This window comes from Ambystoma mexicanum, chromosome 5p (assembly GCF_040938575.1).
Source record: "Ambystoma mexicanum isolate Mex_15411 chromosome 5p, UKY_AmexF1_1, whole genome shotgun sequence".
NCBI lineage: Eukaryota > Metazoa > Chordata > Amphibia > Caudata > Ambystomatidae > Ambystoma > Ambystoma mexicanum.
In genome coordinates, this window is record NC_090930.1 from 235,092,004 (window position 1) to 235,106,065 (window position 14,062).

Consider the following 14,062-nt stretch of genomic DNA (forward strand, 5'->3'; position numbering starts at 1 on the left):
TTGACTTTGGGTGGTGTTTGGCTATACTATATCATAGCAAAACCCCACCTTCTACAAATTACCAAGATACCTGGGACTAATGTATGTGTCTCTCTGGCTGGGATCTATATATTGAAACACAGTAGCCTGGGATGGTTCTGTTTTCCGTTCATGGCCACACCCTTCTGATTATGTGGTGTGTCATTCTTTACTTGAGCAGACTCTAATGGCATTTTCTCCCCAGATTTGATTTCTAAGACTGCTGGGGAAGATTATTTAACTTTTTGCTGCTGTGACTCCTTATTTCTAACATAGTGTGAGATTACCTCATAAACCTTGGTCTCCTTATTGAAAATCCAATGCAAGTTCCGGTCTCTAGTGAATTCACAAGCTAATTGGGAGATCACCTCTCATTGCAAGCCATAGACGAACGTGAACACAGCTAGTGTCAAAACGTGAAAAAACTCTATTTAGGTTTAGCAAGAAGTGCTGTAGTAATTCATCTAATTGTGCTGTCTTAGTGGTACAACATCCTTTCATCGCTGGATGTTTTTTTGTAGGGTTTTTTACCGCAAATTATTTAGTGGGGGTTAGTAAAATATGTAATTTGCGTGTCGGTGTTTGGGAATATATAAAAAAATTAAAGGGTATGGGGGTAGGGGTGAACCCCCCAAAAATAAAAAATAAAAAAGTGATGATTTTTTTTTGTAAAACAATCCACAGTAAATAAACCTGCAGAAAAACACCCCATGATGAGATGAAATGGAACCATCTTAGTGTATGCTGCCTTTATCGCATCCCTTTCAAAATCTTTCCATTGCAAATTGTCTTGCTCATTCAAACCCTGTATGAAGCTGGCAGAACTGGCAATCACTCTGAGATGGACAGATCTTCCATATTGAGTCTTAGGAATGCCTACATTCTGAAAAAGGTTCATGTGTGGCCTCAAAATGTTCCTTCATAGTTATCCCTGATTTTTCCTGAATGGTTTGATCAAGTTCTTAATAATTTTCATGATTTTGATTGCATTAAACTGTACTTCTTTTTGAGCCCTCTATGTGCTATGTGCAAGCAGGCACAGTCCCTATTCTGGAGTGAAGCACACACTCTCTAAGTGCACATCAGCTGGCAAAATTCCCAGACTCTGCCTGAATCCAGCCTCACGGAGAGTAATTCACTGCTGCCCTCTGGATTTTGAGAACAGTTCTGGGTTTCTGGTTTTCTGGAATCCAAACTTTGTTGCCTCATCTCTCTAAACTTTGCATGGAGCGCTTGAGTTTCCTTATAGAATGCAGAGTTTTCTTTTCTCAATTCGACTATTAAATAATTCATTTTAGTAATTTGGATCTTATAATTATCAATCACTTCCAGCTTTCTATCATTCCCAGACATTAATCTGAAGACCTTATCCTCTAATGCTTTAATATTGAGTACCACATTGGTGCAGAACCTGTACGTCTGATAAAGCAATGTCTATGTTCGTTCAGACATCTTCTGAAACCATTTTCAAATTGGCAATTTCCCCTTCACCTTCAATCATCTGCCTCTCTTTCTGTGCACTTATAAAACATTCCATCTGGCCTGCAATACGACACTGGGTTTACTCTTTTCTGAACTCTCTTCTAATTGTAACATTTTCTCACACATGGTTGTTAAGTCACAACGCAAGCCTGCAATGATTCCACCATCCTTAGTTCTCAGTTTGATGAGCCTATTTAAAGCAAACCATGCTTTCGCACCAAGGCGAACCAAACCATCATTGGGTGTCTTCTGGTCCTTGGAATAAAACAAGTCTGAGTAAACATGAATGTAAAGCAGTCCATTCTGCAAACAAATGGTCAAGACATTCTTCACTTATCTCCAAAACTATTCGCTCTCGCCAACTTGACATAGTTTCATCTGTCCAGGTCGCTAAAGCAAACAACTTAGTTTCGTGTATGTGCAGGGATCAACAATTTCAACCCTGGTCATATCTGCAGTTTGCCAATGTTACTTGACACACAGCACCACTAATCTTGTAAAAATAAATAAAACAAATTTAAAATGTGCCCAGCACAGTACAATATGGCCACTCTATAAATTGTGACATCCAACAAATAATGCACTTAGCAAAACCTCCCCACCTTCTCCACCAAATATATATGGATTTTTGTTCATTGGTCATTGGTCACGTGTTTATTGCTATGATCTTATTTGAGCACTTTGACTAATGAGGTATCAGACCTAGCACTACACTAAGTATGCTATATTTTCATATTGACTATACTTTATCAGTTATATTTTCAAAGTTGCATTTAAAAATGCATGTGGTCTGCCTTTACTTTACTTTACTTTATGCTTGTTACGCGACGAAAGCCTGCAGGCATCAGGGCGCAGCGGAGCGCAAAGAGAACCACTTACAGTTTATAGCTCTCAGTAGATTACTGGGAGTGGGACTGCGTTAGGGGAAAAGAAACCGTTGATGACAAATTATTGGAATAGTCGGGTTTTCAAGGGTTTTCTGAAAATGGATTAGTTTTCTTGTCGTCTCAAGTTTACAGGGAGCTCGTTCCAATATTTAGCTGCCTGGACCGGGAATGATCTGCCCTTTCCAGTTGCCCGTTTGGCTTCTGGAATGTTTAGAAGGCCCGTATCTGCTGATCTTAGGCATCTTCGGGGGGCATACCAGGAGAAATGCTTTTTGAAGTAGGCTGGCCCCTTTCCAAAGAGGCATCTATGGACAATCGTCAGTGCTTTGAACCTGACTCTGTCCTCTATTCTGAGCCAGTGTAGTTCCATCCTACCATCTGATATATGGTCCCTTTGTTTCTTCTTTTTAATGGTGCGAACTGCATCATTTTGCATGACTTGGCATTTAGCAATATCTTTTTTTGAAGCACCTAGTAACAAGGCATTGCCGTAGTCCAGGCGTGATAGCAGGATTGCTCTAGCTACAGAAGCTGCGTTGGTCTCATTGATATACTGTCTAATTGCTCTTAGGAGGCGCAGGTAGTACAAATTGTTTTTATATAGGCAACTAACCTGTGCTACTGAGCCCAGTGAGGCTTCAACCATCATACCCAAGGTTGGTACCTTGGGTACTACTGGTATGACAGCATCTTTGATAAGAAATGTCTTATATTGGGAGTCTAACTTAGACCTGGCTTGGTTTGATCCGAAAATCATTAATTCAGTCTTCGTGTTGTTTAAGCACATCCAGTGCCTCTGCATCCAGTTATCAATGATATTATATACTTCCTCGATTTTGGCGCTATCCGCTGCATGGTCTCCTGTTAATTCAAAAATCAGCTGCGTATCATCAGCGTAATTGGTGAAAATTACACCAATGTTTTCTAAAAGCGAACAGAGATTTCTTATATAGAGGTTGAAAAGGAGAGGGGACAGACTAGCACCTTGGGGAACTCCAAACAATATAGGGGTTGCTTCGGAATTTTTTTCGCCCCAATGTATTCTTGTCTTCCTGTCCTTCAAGAAGGAGGCCAACCAGGCCTGTGCTTTTGCTGAGCACGCTACAAGTTTGTCCAGGGCTGATTGTAGCAGTTGGTGGTCTACTAAATCGAATGCAGCACTGAGGTCCAGCAGCATGAGTAACCCAGTCTTGGCTTTCTCTATCAATTCTAACATGTGTGTCTGTAGGTCTAGCATGGCAGACTCTGTGCTGTGAGCCGCTCTAAAGCCAGATTGTTGGTCATGTAGCACGTCTACAATTTCCACATGTTTCTGCAGCTGATTAGTGGCTATTTTGTCAAGAATTTTTAGGATAAAATTGGAGTTAGTGATTGGACGGTGATTGTTGGGGTACTTGGGATCCAAGCCTGCCTTTTTAACGAGCGGTGTGATGGTAACTCTTTTTAAGTCCTTGTGGACTACACCCTCTGAAAAGGAGCCATTAACTAGCCTAGTTAGTCGCGGGTCGAAAAGTTCTTTGTTATCCAGGATAATCTTAGTGGGGAAGATATTTTCGGGCAGGAGGTGGGTTTCATGCCTGACATTACCCTACATAATTTGCTAATTCGCTAATACAAGTTCGCTAAAAGAGAAGCTAGTTTTGCTGCTAGCGAAAGATAAATCATTCTCTTGGTGGGGGATGTTAAGGAAGTCTATTCCAATATACTGAGAATATAAATGTTCTGACAAGTTATGAAAACTGCATTTTTGCACAGCTTTATTTAGATCTTTCTTCTTATATCTTGCATTCATTCAACAAGATGCAATGTTGATGTCTTTCTCTGCGTTCTTTTAAATTCTGTTTTGCTAAATGAAGATAATGTGCCTGAGGGCATAATTGTGGAAAGCATGTATGGTTTATTCTTTTGTGAACTAGTCATGTTGTGATATGTGATGAAGTGCCGAGAAACGTCCAATAAGCCTGTAAATAAAAGCCTGAATGGGAGATTTGGTCAAATTTCGGCCATTCAAAAATTCGGAACAGCCAAAAAGTGCGACCAAATCCCCCATTCTGTGCTGAGGGCTGCAGGGGCTGCAGGGGCTGCAGGGGTGTCCCGTGCACCCTGGTGCACTATATTGTGATTGGGGGTTGCAGAGGTGGCTCCCGCAGCTGATCACCGAAAAAAAAGGAAAGGACACTGCAGCGCCGGTTTTCGATCACGTAAGGGAACAGGCGTCGCAGGACACAGTGAGTCGGCGGCAAACAGCGAAGTGTGCCACCGTATGGTAAGTAGGGGGTTGGGTAGGGGCACAGGCCAAGTCAGAAATGTTCAGGGGAGAAAAGACCAAAGGTTATTTTCGGAAAAATAATCTTCAGTCTTTTCTCCCTCGCACATTTCCATCACGGTATTCCAACCCCAAACCGAAGTGCTGCAAAGTCCCCCTTTCTGAATAAGTGACTATTTTTGCACAGGAAAACACATTTGTTCTCCAGTGCATAGAGAACAAATGGGTTTCCGCCCGTACATGCCTAATTTGACACTTCACTAATTAGAATGTGATTTATCTCTAATTAAATATTTCTCTCTGTTATTTTATTACCTACACTTGCCAAGAGTTAAGGGCCAGTTTGCACGGCTGGACCATCTATCGTTTTCACGGTCACTCACTCTCTCTCGATCAACTGCCTCTGGGATTACAGCCAGCTCTCATCCATACCGTGTCTCCCTCCTCTGCAGTGCAGCTTGGCCCAGTCTGCACCCATTCTGATCTCTTTGAATGTCCTCCTTCTCTCTTCCCCTTCTTCTCGTTCCTTCTCTGGCCACCCCCTTTCTCTACTCTTACCGCAGATTTTAAGATCTCCTCCTATCACCTCCCCTCTGCCTACATTTTCATAAAGATTCATATTGTTTTATCACACATTTTCATGCATTATGTTGTGATGTCATGGATGATGGCTCTAGTCAATTACAGCCCTTTTAGCCAAACCACCCAGTAACTTTCCAAACTTTTCTGGCTTTGTTCTACAATGACCTTTGTGCAACGTTTCAGTTCAATTTTTCACCGAGCCCAGATGGAATGTGCAACATGACATCCTTTGCTTCCTGACTTGTACCAGCTTGAATAATGAAATTGTCCTTTCAAGCGCACATTGTGCCACCTCATTGTGCTCTGAATCTAACATCAGCAAAGAACACTGCTGTTCAGGTTTCAATTTTTATATTTATTTTCCTATGCCCATATTTAAGTGCAGATTTATGCACTTAGAGCTTCCAGTCCAATTATTAATTATCAGTTGGATTATATTTAGTTATTATCAGTGGTGCTAGTAGTTAGTAATGTTAAGGTTAACACCCAGCACTACACTATGCTATGTTATGCTAACATGTTATGCTATGCTTCAGATCAACACCCTCTTACGTTTACCATCAATGCCACACATCAGTATAAAAATACACACCTCATGCTACAACATTAACATCCTCCTTTGAAATTAGTTCATGGTTGAAATGTGTGCACTAATTACTCCAACATCATGGACTCTGCTGCACCTGCTGCCATGGGTGGCTACTATTCTATATTCTCTTGCTACAAACAATCCTTTAAAATAGTTGTGCTGGTGATCAACATGGTCTATTCTTCTGCCATACTCACTCTTCAACATTCTGCGTCTCTCGTTTCAATACAATGCCAAGTACTCCTGCAACCCCTCTAGCCATCCTCCAACTATATCGTCTTGTAACCCATCTCAATTCAACCTTCTTCAATCTTGACCTCATTCTTGATACTATTACTACTGAATGCCTACAAGCACTTATAGGATACCGTAACATCCCAAATAATTCTCTTGCACACCAGTTTTCCCATGATTCCTTCCCCACACCCCCTACTGAAGTGCGGTCCCCAAACTCTCTCTTCCTCAATCACACTGTGTTTCATCTTGCTTCAGATCCTTCTCCCTCCTCAACCTGAACCACTACAACTCCTGTCCTCGTCATGGTGTTAATACTGCTACTGTCCACTGCTTCAGTTAACTCTAATGTTGTTTCACTCCCTAGAGCATATTCCTCTGAGGAACATACTCCCCACGGAATCCGACAGGACCCTGAGGCCCTCATTACAACCCCGGCGCTAAACCATGGCGCTATTAGCACCATGGTTGGTGCCGGTGTTGTAACGAGTCCGCCATGGTGAAATGGGGAAATACCGCCCCATTCCAAGGTTGGCGGAGTGGTATTTCCCCATTTCACCATGGCCCTTCCCCATTCCCAATTTCGCCCCATAGGGCTCAATGGGACTGGGGAATGCGCTAAGTACGGTACCGCAAATTGCAGTACCGTAATTTGCACGGAGGTCCCTTTGCGGCACCCTACTTTAACGGCTGGTAAAACCAGCCATTAAGGTCGGGTCCCACAAAGGGACCTCGTAATCAGGCTTTAAGGGTTTAATGGCGCCGACACCTTTTACGGCGCCGTTAAACCCTTAACGCCAGGGTCGTAATGACCCCCTGAGTATCTTGTTTGCCCAGTGGGATGTGTTGGGGTCACATGCACAGTAGTTCTGTGTACATAACCATTATCCATGCACAACATTGCAGCAATCCCCTTCATGATTTTTGGCAGGTTTCTATGTGCAGGTATCGTGGAATTGAGGGTAGGTCTGGACATCTAGCACTTATGTGCATAGAGAGTGGGTCAATGTCACAGACGATCTGCACGTTGATGGTGTGTTGCATGCATTTGTTTCAAAAGACGTGTTCACTTGTCTTGGGTGGTAAAAGGGCCACTTGTGTGCAGTTCACAGCCCCAATGGCATTGGGGAAGCCTGCCATAGCATGTAACTGTGTCTAGATCTGGTTTAACACCAATGAGATGGTGTTGACGGAAATATAGTGGTGGGGTCATTGCGGCATGGCAGTACAAACCTGTGACAGGATGCTGAAAAAGAATGGCTTGAGCTGCCCTGCTTCTGGGCACACCTTTCTTAAATGTGCATGTAGCACAGAAATGGGGCACTGTAAAAACCTTCAACAGGAAGACATATGTCAAAGTTTTCCAGTTGGCCTTGATGTTGTGTTCAGTATATGCCAGGAGGCTGCTGAAAGTGGGCTGTTTTAGAAGGTAGGTGTCAACAACCTGCTGGTCAGAGAGGTTGAGGTGAGGTAGCTTAACAGTTTTCATGGTATGTTGCACTTTCAAGCGCTCATACCCCTCCTCCTCTCCTGTCATTGCTGTGAGGAGAGATTGGTAGAGGATGATGGGTTATCTGAGGGGGGCTAGGGTACAGGGTGATGGGCTGTCTGAGGAGGGGGTTGTGCACAGGATGAATGGCTGTCTCTGGTGGGTGCTGGGGTGCAGGCTTATGGACTGCATGCAAGGGGAACTAGAGTATAGACTGATAGGTTGCCTACATGGGACTTGGCAGCAGGCTGATGACTTCCTGTGCGTTGCCTGTGATTCAGGTTGAAGGGATGCCCGCCAAGGGCTGGGGAGGAGACTGATTGGTTAAATTCTGCCACTGCTGCCATGATAACTGTATGTGTAATAGGAGTGTCTGTATCTTCTTGAGGTGCAGCAGAGGTTTCCCTACTCCTTGTATGGTCCTGGAAAAGTTGGACTGCGATATTCCCTGTCCCAAATTGGTAGGTGTGTACATGTGTCGCTTCCTCTGGATGTTGGGAGGGATCCTTGAGCTGATTTGAACCACCTGTGTGAATGGCCACTTTTGCACATACTAGCAAGTTTCGTTTAGATTGAAGCGTGGGTGTTAAATGTAATATTGCTAGATTAGAGGATAAGGTGGATTTTTGAAGTGCTAAATTGAGGCATTTAGGCAAGGTCTAAAATAAAACACAAATACAAGACATGTAAGCACATGAAACACTTGTGTATAGGCGCGTTATAAATGCCATATCATATCATGGTATTTATGCCTTGTTTTATAGCGCTAAATTCAGCACTTAAGATTGCATGGAAGAGTGCCAGGCAGTGCACACAACAACCAATATATGCCATGCTGTTTGGCCTTGGTTTTACATTTTATCGATTTGGACATATTTGTCACTAACGGTACAGAATAGAACATGTCAACAGTAACATTTAAATAAAGACTAGGGATGCTTAACATAAAGAGAGAATCTGATGTTTCATATGTTATTTTCTGTGAGTTTTTATTTGTCCCAGAAATCTTCCTCTGTGGCGAATAAAACAATATTACAAGACAAGCATAACATATTTCTGTACAATCCATTTAAACATTCACTGCTCCAACATTGTGAGTAACAGGAAAACATAGATTGGCATCTAATTAGAAGTGTGGGAAACGTACATATGATGTGCGTATCGTGGGTACTGAGAGTCACCTTTTTTATTCTGTAGACTGTCTTTCGTAGAAACAGAGGCCATTTTAATGATTGACTGGGTGAGGCTCCAATACTAACATTCCTTCCTATTTACTTACTTTATGTTGGTGAAACCCTGCATTTTGTTGCATCTCTCTATTTATTTTCCATAGATGGATTTCACTTTTGTCAGCCCTAATAGGATTCTATTTTAATAGAGGATTGTGGTTGTGATTAATTCTGCCACATTTCAAAGGAAGTGGTAGAGGCCCAATGAAGGCGAGATGGGGGAAGAGTTATCTGCTTGTCTCCGAGGAAATACTTGTGCAAAGCCGGCAGAATCACTAGGTGATCTAGAAACCCTGAGGAGGGGCAGGTTGATTTCATATTAAAAAAGTTATGTTTGTTCACTTATTCTAAGAGGCCACCTTTGCAGTCACTATGATGAACAGTGTAGTAACCGATGCGTGTATTCCTTGCCTATCATGTACCTTTATTTTGTACTACCACTATGTTTGGTTCAAGAAGACAACCTAACACAGTTCTGCCAACACCTTGAAGTTATCCCTTCTCACATGCACGCTGACTATGTCCTGCTACAGCTCCTCTGCTTGACTGTCCACATGTCTCCTTGCATTCTGAAGGACACTTAATTTGCATATGTGGCTTACAAATGGCAAACAAATGAATAAATAAATAAATAAATAAATAAATAAATACATACATAAATAAATACAGCAATACATTCATGCCATTGGAACTGAATTAGACCTAAATTGCCCTACTTCCTCATAGAGCATATATCAGTTCATAGTGTAAAAGCTTTATCTGACTGAGCCTGCACATATACATAGTTTTGTTAGTAAAATTGGACAGTTTTTAACCTCAGATCTTTCAAATTCAAAGAGATGCAATGAAAACATGTGAAGTCATAACTTTGCAAATTGTTCTCATAATGCCCAGAACTCTATTCACGAGCAGCCTGCGCCTGTGAATTTGCATTGGCGGCAGAATGTAGCCGGATTTGTAAGGATTCTCATAACGGCAATTAATGTGCGACTGCTAATGTAATTTCGCTCATTCCCAGAGAGTTCAGTGAAATATGTTGACAAGAGGCGTACGTGCTTTTGCTCGAAGCAGAATAATGTCGCCTGGAGTGTGCACTAATGGGCCTAACTCTTCTTACTCCAAATACTATTTGCGTCTCAAGGAGCAAGCCGGATATTTGATCAAATGCGCTCTATTCACCCTAATGAATATTTCCAAATTCTCCTTGGCATGTTTGCATGTATACACTGATTTTCATGGAGCCCTAAACCTAAAAAAAATTAAAAAAACACGGAGCGCTAATTGTCGACTAAATGCGAAGACCGTGAAACACTAAATAATAAAGGGCAGATGGGACCTGATTGGAATTTCTCTAAGGAGCCCATTAAAACAGTGGTGTGGAAGCCGGTGAACACATGGAACTGATATCTTTTAGCTGTTTAACTAGCTGCCGTTTTAATAAAATGACATGTTGGTAAAATATGACATGTACTGGATAATTAATTACTGTTTTTTTTTTTTTCTTAATAGCTAAGGGAAATTCATTAATTCTCAAACGATTACATAATCCAAGTGTTAGATTGCTGCAGAGTACCAACACGAAGAAGACCCACCGACTTAAAAAAAACACATTATGCTCAAATCTATTTAGGGTTTTTTGAAGATCACAGTTTCACCTTTGCACGGCAGCACACAGAAGGAGAAATGGCAGGAAATACAGATGTAGGCACCATTCATCTTTTCATGGTGTGTGTAGTGTGTGTGTTATTTCTACCTCACGTCACTGCATTAGAGCAGGATGTGAAATAAATATAGCAACATCCGGCTTCTGCCGGGAGAACTGCAGTGGCAAGTAAGCTAATGACCTGGCTGGCTGTCCTGTAATGTTGCGCAGCTCACACTACGGCCTTCCCTAGTCTGGGACCCTACACCCGCTGCGGCTGGAAAAATCAGGCCGGACATGCATAGCATATCAGTGTGGAGACAGGGCCGGTGCAAGGAATTTTTCCATCCTAGTCAAACTGTCAGATTGGTGCCCCCCCACCCGATCTTTCCTGGTCCTAACCGTTCTCAACCCACCGTCACCATTTTATTACTGATTGCTGCAACCCATTGCATTACCTTCACCTAACACATTACTCACGTCTTCTGCTGTGTATGGATTCCCATGCACTTTCTTCACATTAAACTGCAAGAGCATTAGCATGTTTCTGGTACACTGTATCCAGGCAGGCTGGCTGCCTTGTGAAGGCTCTCAGATGCGGTTGTGTGTCAGCTGCACACATGCTCGCAGCAGGTGATGGCAGGTTGAGAAATGGACAAGAACAGCAACCGCGAGCTAATCGCTTGTGCGGGGTTATTATTCAAAGGGACTCTTTCACAGTGCATGGAGCGTTCATGTCAGTGTGACACTTATTGCACACAGGGATGCACACAGCCGGCTTTGCTTGTATTGATGACTGATGATGGCTGATAAAGTAAAGTAAACACAGTCTGGCTTTCTTTTGTTTTGCTATCACTCAATTTACCCTCCACACTGAATCTGTTGGTTGTCTCTGTGACCATCAGTTTGGCTTTTGAGCATCCAGAGGCATGGAAACTGTTCTTCTGAACACCCGTGAAGACCTGCTCTCAAATTTTGACACTAACTCTCCCTCTGTCCTCATTTTTCTCGACCTCTCTTCTGCTTTCAATATGGTAAACCACAACATCCTGATCACCCATCTCCATGATACCATGGGCATCACAGATCAGGCCCTGGCGTGGCTCACCTCCTTTCTCTCTGACCGGCCTTCCCAGGTGGAATTTGGGTCCTTTCTTTCCTCTATTACTCTCTCTACTTGTGGTGTCCCCCATGGATCTAACCGATCCGCCTGCTTTTTCAATATCTACATGACCCCTTTGGCCCACAGGATCTCTACCTTTACCTCTAACTTTAAGTGTTATGTGGATGAAACGCAGCTCTCTTTCAAGCTACCCTCGGCCTCCTCCTCACTCATTCCTGACCGTCTATCTGCAGGTCAGACTTGGTTTGCTGCTAACACCTTTGCCTGAATGCCAGTAAGACAGAGATCGTACTTGCCAAGAGTTTAGGGCCACTATGTCTGCACAGCCGGACCCTCTTTCATCTCACGGTCTCTCTCTCTCTCTCTCTTGATCAGCTTCCTCTGGGATTACAGCCAGCTCTCATCCTGCCCTCATCTCCCTCCTCTGAAGTGCAGCCTGGCACAGCACAGCTCAGTCTGCACCTGTTCTGATCTCCTATCACCTCCCCTCTGCCTACATTTTCATAAAGATTCATATTATTTTACTACCCATTTTCATGCATTCTGTTGTGATGTCATAGATGATGGCTCTAATCAAACACCACCCTTTTAACCACCCAGTAATAATTCAAACGTTTCTGGCTTTTTTCTACAATTACTTTTGTACAGCACTTCAGTTCAATTTTTCACCAGATGGAATGTGCAACATGACATCCTTTGCTTCCTGACTTGGAGCAGCTTGAATAATGAAATTGTTATTACAAGCACACATTGCGCCACCTCATTGTGCAGTGAATCTAACATCAGTAAAGAACACTGCTGTTCAGCTTTCAATGTTCATATGCATTTTCCTAGGCCCATATAGCAGTGTGGATGTATGCACTTACAGCTCCCAATCCAATTACTAGTGTCAGTTGGATCAATTGGATTATAATTAGTTATAATCAGTCGTGTTAGTGGTTAGTAATGTTAAGGTTAACGCCATCCACTACACCATGATATGTTATGCTACAATGTTATGCTATGCTTCAGATCAACCTCGTCTTTAGTTTACCATCAATGCAACACATCAGCACTAAAATACACACCTCATGCTACAACATTAACATCCTCCTTTCAAATGGTGCATGGTTGAAATGTGTTCACTAATTACTCCAACATCATGGACTCTGCTACCCCTGCTACCACTGGTGGCTAAAATGTTATATTCTCTTGCTCCAAAAAATCCTTTAAAATAATTGTGCTGATGATCAACATGGCCGATCCCTCTGCCGCACTCACTCTTCAACATTCTGCCACTCTCGTTTGAATTAAATGCCAAGCACTCCTGCAACCCCTCTAGCCATCCTCCAACTATATCATCTTGTAAGTCATCTCAATTCAACCTTCTTCAATCTTGACCTCATTCTTGATACTATTACTACTGAATACCTACAAGCGCATATGGGATACCATAACATCCCAAATAATTCCCCACACCCTCTACTGAAGTGCAGTCCCCAAACTCTCTCTTCCCCAATCACACTGTGTTTCATCTTGCTTCAGATCCTTCTCCCTCCTCATCCTGAACCACTACAACGCCTGTCCTATTCATGGTTTTAATACTGCCACTATCCAATGCTTCCGTTAACTCTAATGTTGTTTTACTCCCTAGAGTATATTCCTCTAAGGAACATACCCCCCACGGAATCCGACAGGACCATGAGTGTCTTGTTTGCCCAGTGGGATGAGTTGGGGTCACATGCACAGTAGTTCTGTGTACATAACCATTATCCATGCACAACATTGCAGCAATCCCGTCATGATTTTTGGCAGATTTCTATGTGCAGGTATCGTGGAATTGTGGGTAGGTCTGGACATCTTGCACTCATGTGCATAGAGACTGGGTCAATGTCGCAGACAATCTGTAAATTGATGGTGTGCTGCATGCATTTGATTCAGAAGGCATGTTCCCTTGTCTTGGGTGGTAAAAGGGCCACATGTGTGCAGTTCACAGCCCCAATGGCATTGGGGAAGCCTACCATAGCATGTAACTGTGTCTAGATCTGGTTTAACAACAATGAGATGGTGTTGAGGGAAATGTAGTGGTGGAGTCATTGCAGCAACGCAGTACAAACCTGTGACAGGATGCTGAAAAAGAATGGCTTGAGATGCCCTGCTTCTGGGCACACCTTTCTTAAATGTGCATGTAGCACAGAAATGGGGCACTGTAAAAACCTTATCAAGGAAGACATATGTCATAGTTTTCCAGTTGGCCTTGATGTAGTGTTCAGTATATGCCAGGAGGCTGCTGGAAGTGGGCTGTTTTAGATGGTAGGTGTCAACAACCTGCTGGTCAGAGAGGTTGAGGTGAGGTAGCCTAACAGTTTTCACTCATGTATGTAGCACTTTGAAGCGCTCATACCCCTCCTCCTCTCGTGTCATTGCTGTGAGGAGAGATTGATAGAGGATGATGGGTTATCTGAGGGGGGCTAGGGTACAGGGTGATGGGCTGTCTGAGGAGGGGGATGTGCACAGGATGAATGGCTTTCTCTGGTGGGAG